The sequence below is a fragment of the Zonotrichia albicollis genome, chromosome W, assembly GCF_047830755.1.
Source record: "Zonotrichia albicollis isolate bZonAlb1 chromosome W, bZonAlb1.hap1, whole genome shotgun sequence".
Classification (NCBI taxonomy): domain Eukaryota; kingdom Metazoa; phylum Chordata; class Aves; order Passeriformes; family Passerellidae; genus Zonotrichia; species Zonotrichia albicollis.
The window spans coordinates 14,230,115-14,241,266 of NC_133859.1; the positions used below are offsets into that span (position 1 = coordinate 14,230,115).

Below are 11,152 nucleotides of genomic sequence, written 5' to 3' on the forward strand. Positions count from 1 at the left end.
TGCACTGGCTAAACCCCGAATGTGTGGCATTGATGGTTGCTTCACAAGTGACCACAGAAGTGGATTCTAGCCAGGAGCTGAAGAACTGAAGATCCTAATTTGGACAGAGTTCACAGCAAGGCTGACCACAAAGAGAACCTTGTGAAAAGCCTCTAGGAAGATGTTGGGACAGCCTAGCAGCACCATGGAGCTGGCCAGAGCATGCTGGACTCTTTCAAAAGGTACTGTTGGCTTTTCCCTTCCTGAAGATGCAGCCCTTCGTAGTTTGTGGCTGCTGATATGGGGGACGTCCTCCCTAGAGGATGAGGTTCATTTTTCTCCTTCAGAGGAGAAACTTATTGCCCTCTGGCAAAAATGGGGTGAAGAGGACGGAATTCTCCTGTTGGAGACAGATTTCTATGACTTTTTTCGATGGGCAAAGCGTTTTGGGTTCTTTAAGAATGTGCTATATGCCTTTGATGTTTTCGTATGGGAGTGCATGGAATCCATTTTCCAATTCGTTTGGGACCGTGGTGTGGGACACCCCCGCGTTTACCCAGTCTTCTTCTGTGTACTCTTTTCTATCTTGAAATGGAGAGCAGCTGTTTTTCCCTGGATTGCTAACTGCAATGGACAAGCTACGTTCCCCCCATCTCCAGCAGGAGAAGACCCTTTGGGGGATGATTTGCTGCTTTCCAGCCCCCCTGAATCGCACTGGGGGGGCAAAGTTTCGCGGCGAGCCGAAGAAGTTTTTTTCTCTGCGTCTTCGGAGCGTGCTCAGTTGGAGCGGTCTTTTTCCCCCCTTCTCTCTCTCTGGGGCGATGGGAGTAGGTGGCACCGCCCCAGCCAGCGCCGCGTGCGCCGCCCCTGGCAGCCCTGCAGGCCCCTCCACAGCCGGCCTCTTGGACCCCCACCCCGCTCAGAGATGGGGGCGGCACCGGTCTCCGAGGCCCCCCTTACCGGGCCTGCGGGGCCGCCTCCCAGACCCGCTCTGAAGCCACCTCCCCGGGCGGTCCCGCCCGTGCCTCTCCCGGCTTCCCCGCCTGCGCCTGAGAGCTCAGAAACACCTCTCCCTGCAGCTTAACCGCTGTTGCTAAGCAACAGTGATCCTCCGCCTCCGTCCCTCCTGGCTGTTTCACTGCTGCCCGTGCCGGCTCCGCCGCCTCCCGTGCGCACTCTGCCGACTTCTGCAACTGCATCTCTGCAGCTGAGTCTAGAGCCAGGGGCAGAAGACGCTGCCAACCCCGTGCCGTGCCTGCTGCCACTCCCGGAGCCAGGCGAGACAGCAGCAGTGTGTTCCCGCGCATCCCCGCCGCCTCAAGCCAAGCAAGTGCCTGTTTGGGATGAGGCTGAAGACAGCGCCGAACCTGTGGGACCCTCAGGGTAGCCTGCGGCAGCTCCTGTATCCAGCGTGGCTTCCCCCCGGCGTTTTTCGGGTTGTCCCGGGGCTGCGCCTGCGGGGGGAAGCTGGGACAGGGGAAGAGGGCGCCGGTCTCTCCTTCTGAGGAGGCGTGGCTTGCCAGCTGGCTGTGGGTGCAGCCCGTCTGCCGGCTTTCAAGATCAGCATTCTCGGTGGGTTGGGGAGTGTTTGGTCAGTTGCTGCCCCTTGGAGGTTGCCATCTCTGCCGCCCCTCGTGCGCCCCAGCGGCGAGGCGCAGGTGGGTCCCAAAAGTTCTGCCTTTGGTCCCCAGCCCGGAGGGGGTGGTACCATGAGGCAGATGGGAGACACACGTGTTGACATTTGCATTGCAGAGGCAGAGGGAACAGCAGGAAGAGATCATGGCTTGATTGCTGTGGGGAATGTTATGAACAAAAATTCGGTTAATATTTTTTTGTAAGAAAAAGTTACAAAAAGGCAGCCAGATCTCTGTCCCTGCCAGGATTCTGCATGCTTTGTTATTGTAATCACGGGTCGTTGTAGCTTATCGCTCCTTTTGTATTAGTAAAGGCCCTGGCTGGGGTGGGGTGATGGCCCTTCTCCGAGGCTAAAGTTCCTACCATAGTGAAGACACCTGAGAGGGTGGGGGGGGGGTTATGCAAAGTGACTCCAAGACCAGCATGCTTTTGGGACCCCAGCTCCAAAATGCAACGAGAAAACCCTAAAAACAACGAGCCGCCTAAGAGTTGGGAGACTAAAGTGATGTCCGGACGTGAGGAGCCAAGTGCTGAGCCTGCAGAGATGCAGAGCCCCTCTCGCCCTGAGCAGAGAGTCGTCCCGACGCCGGGACCGGGCAGGACAGAACCAGGGAAACCAAGATCTGACGGGGACACCATGCCCTAAAGGCTCCCACGAGGACCGGAGTCCCCAGCTCTGCCCCTGGTGGACAGAGCTGCGCATGTCCTCCTCCTCTGAGTCACCCTGGGAGACGCGACGGGGACTGCAGCCCTGCCGAGCCGCCCAATCCTGAGCTGATCACTTTTAATAAAGGCATTAAAAAGGAGAAGAAGTCTCCTGACCCTGTTTATTTCAGGGAAGAAACATTCCTAGACCGGAGATGAGGGCTTTTGGGGCTGCTTCTATTCACTCACTGCTGGCATGCCTCAGTGATTTTGGGGAAAGGAAGCGTTTCACCACCCATGCTGCGATTTTACTGGCAGCAGGGTGCAGGCCTGTGGGAATGCAGAGCCTGCCTCATGGGCTGGGCCTGGGCTGTTGGGCACAGGTCCCTCGGCCAGGGCCACCGCCCAGCCTCCTGATGGCTTTGGGGGTTTTGCATTCCCCTACCGGTCCTGACCTGCCTTTTGTGGGCCAGAACTGGGGTTCCTGGTCCGTCCATGGGCCAGGGCCCCCCAGGGCCTTTCTCTGGCTCTGCTCTGCTGCTCTTTTCGATCACTAAAAAAAAAAAAAAACCCAAAAAATTTTTAAGTAAATAAAAAGACTTGAAATAGCTGGCAGCAGCTCTGAAGCATTGAAGGGCCAAAAAAGGACATTCCAGAACTTTTTTCAAATTGTTTGAAATTGTTTGATGACTGTCAATGGCTTTTGATAACTATTGATGGACTTCTCTGCAGCAAGCTGGTTTCAGGACCAAAAAGGACTTTCAGATATGTCCAAGAGGAACATCTTCAGTCCATGGACTTTTCCTGAAGCTCAGCTGCTTGGACTTGAATTTTCTTTGCACTGTTTTTTGCATTTTCTTAGATTGTAAGATCGTTTTAGTGATATGTTGGTATTGCATGTTCTACAGGTGAAGAAATTCCCTGTTCATTCCACACCAGCACTTGATTGAGATTTGTATTGGCAACAGATAACCTGTCAGGTGTTTGTTCTTTCCTCTGCATGTGCCCAGCAGAGAAAATTACAAACATTTTTCTTTCTAATTTAATTAAATAAAAAAGGGTGATATGTCACAGACATCTTTTCATAAAAATCCTTTCGTTAGGATTTTTCCCTCTTCTGTGAAGCTGTGGCCTCAGCAACAAAATGTAAACAATGGTTATCTGCTGCTGTGGAATGCAACAGGTGGATGCGTGATTTGTCTTGGGTGAATGTTTGCATTTACTGACCACTCACGGCAGAGCTGGGTCTCACTCTGTGCTGAGACACAGGCCTTTGTTTATTCATTCCTTTTCTATTCTTAGCTTAGTTAGTTTCTGAGAACTTTTTCTTCTATTTCTTTTTAGTGTAGTTATAATGTAATATATATCATAAAATAATAAATCAAGCCTTCTGAACATGAGGTCAACATTCTCGCCTCTCTCTTCACCCTGAAAAACCCTTGCAAGCCCTGTAACATATCCCCATTCATGTGTTCTGTTTATGCTGGATATTATGTTCTGTGCCTTCAACCCTGACTCTGAAGAGTGAAAGTTTTGTTTGAGTTTTCTTATCAGCCTGGTGGGACACAGAGACAGGCAGTACATAGTGGTGCTTTTGATTTTTTGCTATTTTGCTTTTGCTTTTTGCTTTGCTCTCTCGCTCTTGCTTCTGCTTCGCTTCTGCTTGCTCTTGCTTCCGCTTGCTCTTGCTTCTGCTCATTAGCTAGTTTACCTAAACAGTCCAAATTTCTTCCTGGACTGTTTCTCCTTCCTTTTTTTTTTTTTTTGACCATCTCGAACCTGTTCCAGACAGGGACGGGGGAACACCGAGAGTTTGCACCTTGTGGCCTGCAGCAGCTGCTCCAGCGCCGGAGGGACTGATAACAGAGCAACCACCCACGAGAGAGACTTTCTGAATTTGTCATCTTTTTCAGAGTGGTGTCATCCGGTATTGTTCATTTTGTGTGCCAGGGGGTGCTTTGCCTGTTAAATAAATATGTTTTTTTTCCACTTCTCTCTCAGGAATTCTTCCCGAACCGGTTGGGGGGAGAGGCTGTGTAGGTTTGCTTTGTGGAGGGGCCCTCCTTTGGAAATTCTCTACCAATTTTGCCCTAAACCAGGGCAAAACCATTCCACTTCTTATCCCCGTAGCATCAACATACTACCACACATCATGCATTTATTCACACAAGATTTCCATCTGTTCCCCCAAAATTTACAAGCAATACCCATCATGCCCTCATCACGTCGCCACAACGGACCACTGAATCCAGGCCCTATACTACAGAGCTGCAGGATTCCCCCCTTTCACTTTACTCACTCAAAGCTCCATCTATCACTTGCTCAGATATTCGACACTTGCACATTTCCTTCTCCATCTTCCCCTTGCTCAGACCTTTGACACTTACACATTTCCTTCTTTCTCATGCATGTATGGTTTAATGTACAGACAATGGCAGTAACATCCAATGAACAGTGATATTTGCATATCATTCTCACTCCACAATCAGATCTCCCTGAGGTACACATTATGTTGTTCCATCTCTTTGCATTATCCACCATGTGCAACTTGGTCCCTGAGCAAAGTCAACCCCAAGACTGGGTTTGTCTGTACTCAAGGCAGAATTGATCCACACGGACTTCCCTAGCAAACCTCTGACATGTGCCACTGGGACTTTATCTCCATCTGTTATATTCAGGGACTCAGACTGGGCAGGACCTGCTCGGTTGGTGGAACCTTGAGTGTTAACTAACCAAGTAACCTTTGCTAAATGCTGCTCCCAGTTTTTGAAAGATCCCCCACCCAAAACTTTCAACTGGGTTTTTAGCAGTCCATTGTACCTCTCCACTTTTCCTGCAGCTGGTGCATGGTTGGGGATATGGTACACCCACTCAATGCCATGTTCCCCAGCCCAGGTGTTGATAAGGCTGTTCATGACATGAGTCCCATTGTCTGACTCAATTCTCTCAGGGGTACCATGCCTCAAAAGGACCTGCTTTTCAAGGCCCAGGATGGTGTTCTGGGCTGTAGCATGAGATAGAGGGTAGATTTTCCACCATCCGGTGGTGGCTTCCACCATGGTCAGCACGTAGCGCTTGCCCTGGCGTGTCTGGGGCAGTGTGATGTAGTCAATCTGCCAGGCCTCCCCATACTTGTACTTGGACCACCGCCCACTGTACCACAGGGGCTTCACTCACTTGGCCTGCTTGATGGCAGCACACATCTCACAGTCATTGATGACGAGTGAAATACTGTCTATGGTTAGACCAACCCCTCGGTCTCGTGCCCATTTATAGGTGGCATCTCTGCCCTGGTGGCCTGAGGCATCATGGGCCCATCGAGCTAGGAATAACTCTCCCTTATGTTCCCAATCTAGGTCTATTTTGGACACCCCTATCTTTGCAGCTTGGTCTACCTGCTAATTGTTTTGGTGCTCCTCATTGGCCCTAATCTTGGGTACATGGGCATCTAAATGGCAGACTTGCACAGGTAGCCTCCCTACCCTGGTAGCAATGTCTTTCCACTCATCAGCAGCCCAAATTGGTTTCCCTCTATGCTGCCAGTTAGCGTCTTTCCACCTCTCCAGCCATCCACAGAGTGTTGGCTACCATCCATGAATCAGTGTAGAGATAGAGCTTTGGCCATTTCTCTCTCTCAGCAATGTCCAGGGCCAGTTGAACGGCTTTGAGTTCCGCAAGTTGACTTGATCCACCTTCTCCTTTGGTAGTTGTGCAACCTGTCGTGTGGGGCTCCATACGGATGCTTTCCACTTCCGGTTCATCCCTACGATGCAACAGGAACCGTCAGTGAAATGAGCGTAGCGCGTTTCCTCTGGTGGCAGTTGGTTATATGGAGGAGCCTCTTCAGCCCATGTCACTGGTTCTTGTTCTTCATCTGCGACACCAAAATTCTCACCTTCGGGCCAATTCGTAATGACCTCCAAAATCCCAGGGTGATTCAGTTTACCTATACGGGCACGCTGAGTGATAAGAGCAATCCACTTGCTCCATGTAGCACTGGTGGCATGGTGAGTGGAAGGAACCTTGCCTTTGAACATCCACCCCAGCACCGGTAGTCGGGGTGCCAGGAGGAGTTGTGCTTCTGTACCAATCACCTCTGAAGCGGCTTGGACTCCTTCATAGGCAGACAAGATTTCCTTCTCTGTTGGAGTGTAGTTGGCTTCAGACCCTCTGTAGCTTCGACTCCAAAATCCCAGTGGTCGACCCCGAGCCTCCCCAGGCACCTTCTGCCAAAGGCTCCAGGACAAGCCATTGTTCCCGGCTGCAGAGTAGAGCACATTCTTCACCTCTGGTCCTGTCCTGACTGGGCCAAGGGCTACTGCATGAGCAATCTCCTGCTTGATCTTTGCAAAGGCTTGTTGCTGCTCAGGGCCCCACTGGAAAGTGTTCTTCTTACGGGTGACCAGGTAAAAAGGGCTCACGATCTGACTATACTCAGGAATGTGCATCCTCCAAAAGTCTATGGCACCTAGGAAAGCTTGTGTCTCCTTCTTATTGGTGCATGGAGACATTGCTGCGATCTTGTTGATAACATCTGAAGGAATCTGACACCGTCCATCTTGCCACTTCACTCCTAGGAACTGAATCTCACTAGCTGGTCCCTTTACTTTGCTCTTTTTAATGGCGAAACCAGCTCCCAGGAGGATTTGGATAATTTTCTTTCCTTTCTCAATCACTTCCGCAGCTGTGTTCCCCCACACAATGTCATCAATATACTGCAGATATTCTGGAGCCTCACCCTTTTCCAGTGCAGTCTGGATGAGTCCATGGCAGATGGTGGGGCTGTGCTTCCACCCCTGGGGCAGTCGGTTCCAGGTGTACTGCACTCCCCTCCATGTGAAAGCAAACTGAGGCCTGCATTCTGCTGCCAGAGGAATGGAGAAAAATGCATTGGCAATGTCCATAGTGGCGTACCACCTTGCTGCCTTGGACTCAAGCTCGTACTGGAGCTCTAATGTGTCTGGCACGGCAGCACTCAGTGGTGGAGTCACTTCATTCAATGCACGGTAGTCCACAGTCAATCTCCATTCTCCTTCAGATTTTCGCACAGGCCAAATGGGGCTGTTGAAGGGTGAGTGGGTCTTGCTGACCACCCCTTCGTTCTCCAGCTCTCAGATCATCTTATGGATGGGAATCACAGCATCTCAAGTGGTTCTATACTGCTGTCGCTGCACTGTGGAAGTGGCAATTGACACCTGTTGCTCTTCTCCTGTCAGGCGTCCTACTGTAGATGGATTCTCAGACAGTCCAGGCAAGGTGTTCAATTGCTGGATGCCCTCTGTCTCTACAGCAGCTATCCCAAATGCCCACCTGATCCCCTTTGGGTCTTTGAAATACCCACTTTGAAGGTAGTCTATGCCCAAAACACATGGGGCCTCTGGGCCAGTCACAATAGGATGTTTCTTCCACTCATTTCCCATTAGGCTCACATCAGCTTCCACTAAAGTGAAGTCCTGGGATCCCCCTGTCACACCAGCAATAGTAACAGACTCTGTCCCCACGTCTCGACAGAATTAATGAACACCGAGCACCAGTATCAACCAAAGCTTTATACTCTTGTGGTTCCGATGTGCCAGGCCAACGAATCCACACAGACCAGAAAAAACGATTTTCCCTGGCCCCTACCTGGCTAGAGGCAGGACCCCTCTGAGCCTGGTTATCCTTCTTTCCCTGGGCATATGACTTGGAGGTTCCTTCAAGGGGATCGGACATGTCATCATCATCATACCTGGCCGTTCAGCTACGGGCAACTGGAGCTGCTTTGCTTTTGGTGGAACTCCCTCTCTCAGCCCTCTCTTCCTTCAATTTACACACCCGTTGTGCCTGAACATCAGTAGGTTTTCCATCTCACCTCCTCATGTTTTCTCCACAATCACTCAGGTAGAACCACAGCTCAGCTCGTGGAGTGTACCTTCTCTCGTCATCTGGGAAACGTCTGCCTTGGATACCAGAACCTCTGATCTGTACTGCCGAGATTGGGAAAAGATCTTCTTTAATCTCCTCTCTGAGCTTCTTGTGGTTCTCCTGATGAAGTGAAGGGAGACGACCCATCTTAATTGATCAGCATCGAGCTCCAGTTTATTGATTCAACCATTCACTTTTTATAACAGTGTTAATTAAGCTCATACATATTGCAAAATCTGAGCTCATCATAGGTTACAGAGCAAACTCTAACCCCTCCTTTTGTTTTCAATACCTGTGGTTTGTTTATTGAAACCAAGATTTTTGTTCTCACCCTGATATGAGTGGTTTTTAAAACTCACTTTTACTTTCCCAAAACAGACAACGATAGAATGTTCACCTGTTATGAGAAAACTGTCTGAGAACCCTGCTGTTTATAAAAATGTGCCTGAGAACTTAGTTATTTACAGAAGCAGGCTTGGGAATTGCTGCTTACAGCTGCCTTTTACTTTTCCATCAGCTGTATATTTTCATGGCCTTTTTTCCTTCAAGCCATGTCTGAGCAAAATTCTCCAACATTCTCCTCTATCTTATCCTTTAATTTCTGCAGACGTGTTTCTACTGCTGCAATTCTGGCATGTGTTGGATCATGCACAGCATCTGCATATGCTCGGAGCTTCCTTGCCATGTCCAGCACAGTCTCATCCCACTCATCCCTCTTCATTATGGCTAAGGCAGAAGCATATTCATTTGGCCCAAGTCTCAAAAGTTTTCGCCACATCACAGATGTGCATGGTACCAAGTCTGGGTTCCTAGTTGTTACGTCATCTGAGAAGATAATCTCTGCCACTGCCATTTCTCTCAGGCGTTGGATCTCTTGCTCTATGGTCTTCCACTATGTTTGCTGCATATAAAGATCATCTGCACACAGGTATCTTCGTGCAACACTTTCTAAGACCCATGCCCAGAAGCTGTGAGGGTTAGCCCTCCTCATCATTCCTTGGTCGATGACAGGATCATGTGACAGGGATCCCAAATGCCTTGCTTCAGTGCCATCCAGAATTGTAGCCTCACCTGCAGTATCCCAGATACGGACTAACCAACTAATTATGGATTCATCAGGTCATCGGATGTAATCCTTCCATAAGCCATGAAGGTCCTTCAGGGAAAAGGACTCAATATTTGCATCTGATCTTGCACCTGCTGCTTTGACTCCTGATTTTATGTCAGGAGGCATTGAGGTTCCTTCTCCTGCATCATTATCATCATCATCCACTAGTTGATTAGTCTTGTCCGTGCATTTCTCACTTCTAGTGCTGGTAGCAACAGCCATTGGTTTAGATGTTGGCTTAGGCTCACTATCTGGTTTGGCTTCGAGCCTGGGGTGTTGGCTGTAGCCTGAGTGACTGGGATAGCTGCTGATTTATCTCCCTGCCCCCCTGCCTCTGTCTGCTGCCCTACAGTCTCCAACAGAGTGCGATAAGCATATGCCAAGGCCCAGCTCACTGCAATGATCTTCCTCTCCTTATGGTCATCCTGGTACTTTCAAATATTTCCCCACCTCAGCTGGGTTCTGAATTTGTTCATGGGGAAAATCCCACACTATAGGGTCAGAGAATTCCTTCAGGATTTGGCCCATATCCTCCCATTTCCCACACCACTTAGGATTTTCCACACCTGGGTCTTCTCCTGAGTCTTTACTGACTTTGGTGTCATCATGTTGTTCTTCTATGTGTCTTCTCTCACCCAAGGGAGGATTGAAAGTCTGCAAGTCTTATCTATGCACTGAAAGAGTTAATATCTCGCCCGGAGCCTGTAGATGGTCACGTGATCCCTGCCAAAGCAGTCACTTCGATGAATTTTCAGGCCACACTGCGGGGAGGTTTTGTCAGGGCTCTCAGAGGGCCCAGCTGCTCTTGCCACATGGCTGGTCTCTGGCCCCTGCTGTGTTCAATTCCAGCCACGGGGCTGTTTTCTGCACAGGCTGCAGAGCTACCTATGGGGTTTTTTTGCTGGCTGTGCTGGGGGAAGGCCAGGATCTCAGCAGCCAGGCTAGGACTCAGCGGCCGATGGCCTCCCCTCCCTCTGCCCAGCACTGGCTGGGGCCCAGCCCAGCTGGGATGGGGCCGGGTAGGCTCCCCAGAAAGGGGCCCGGCCTCTCGTCAGAGCCCACCCAGCCCGGCCCAGCCTTGTTACCTGTTCCCAGGCTGGAAGGAAAAGAGAGAATTCCTGGGGATTGTTCATTTTTACATGTGTGTTTACAGAGGCGTGTTCAGCTTTCTAGTGGTTTAACAATGTGTCAGTCTTCAAAACTAGTCAATGATTGGTGTTATTAGACATGAACGAAGCTCTTAGCAGTTCCTCTCAGGAAAAAATTTACCATGGGTGGCTTCTTCCCTCCTCACCAAATGTCAATTAATGCAAAACCAGCACAAATATCAAGAGTTCCAATCAGTAGAGCTCAGTAGAGATGACCAATGATTGTTTTAGGATAAGAATATTGATGAAATTCTATAACTAGTAAACCAATTACTGCAAAGGTTAAATTTAAGTGGGCATATTATGCATAGTATGTAAAAGAACTTATGTAAACAGAACAGGCCAGAAAAAAATATATTAAAAGAGAAGGATTTTGTTTACTAAATGAAACATGTTATCCCCCGTGTTTCCTGGCTCCTGAATAAAGAAGTGTCTGCTTATTCACATCAAAGTGGTGTTGGATAAGTTTCTTTTATCCTGTTTGGTGATAGTTTTTGTCAACTGGAGCAGGACCTCTCTGAGAGGGACCAGAGGAGTTAGGGACCTGATTGGTTCCAGCCGGCACCAAGGGATTGTCAGGGACACCCATCAATCCCTGATCTGAAAGGCTCTTGGTGGCATCCTCCAGAACTGGTAAGAAAAGACACTTCTTTTGCTGTTCTGAAAAGGAAAGGGGTGAGAGTCCACCAGTCTGCCTGTCAGATGCAGTGAAAAGTGCTAAGGGTTTGACTGA

At 49.6% G+C, this 11,152-nt stretch overlaps 1 long non-coding RNA gene across 1 annotated transcript; it reads left to right on the forward strand.

Annotated features, from left to right (window-relative positions):
- Positions 1–782: 782 nt before the first annotated feature.
- On the forward strand, positions 783–4,248 carry LOC141726928 (uncharacterized). The gene is made up of 2 exons (XR_012577890.1): positions 783–1,637; positions 4,048–4,248. It is a non-coding gene; the product is annotated as an uncharacterized LOC141726928 (long non-coding RNA).
- Positions 4,249–11,152: the final 6,904 nt, after the last annotated feature.